Raw genomic sequence first — 464 nt, forward strand, 5'->3', positions numbered from 1 at the left:
CAGTTGTAAGTGCATCATCCCTTGCATCTGAACCAGTTCATTACTTATATATCAGCTCCAATCCTCTTAGTTTTTGTGCTACTCAAACATAATAGTTAGAGGAACAACATAATAGAAATAACAGTACTCCAACAGTACTCTAACATAACAAGAATAATAGTACTAAGAATAGCCACCCTTGGACTCTAAAGAGTTTTCTTCAAAACTATTTATACACTGAGTTTCAGTAAGTACGAAATGGAAATACTATTTCAGCTCACCTCAGAAATTGCTACATATTCCATCCCTTTAATTCCTTCTCCTTGGCTCTGGCTGATTTAAGTCAAATTCAAGTTGCTGGAACCTTCCAGCTTTGGCAGAGCAAACCACAGCTTGTTTTATAGCAGATTAAGTGTTTGATATGTTTAAAAAAAAAAAAAAGAATTGCAAATAATTCCATTATGGAAGTCTGAACTTTTGAATTT

Source organism: Fulmarus glacialis, unplaced genomic scaffold (genome assembly GCF_000690835.1).
Source record: "Fulmarus glacialis isolate BGI_N327 unplaced genomic scaffold, ASM69083v1 scaffold7853, whole genome shotgun sequence".
In the NCBI taxonomy this organism is placed as follows: Eukaryota; Metazoa; Chordata; class Aves; order Procellariiformes; family Procellariidae; genus Fulmarus; species Fulmarus glacialis.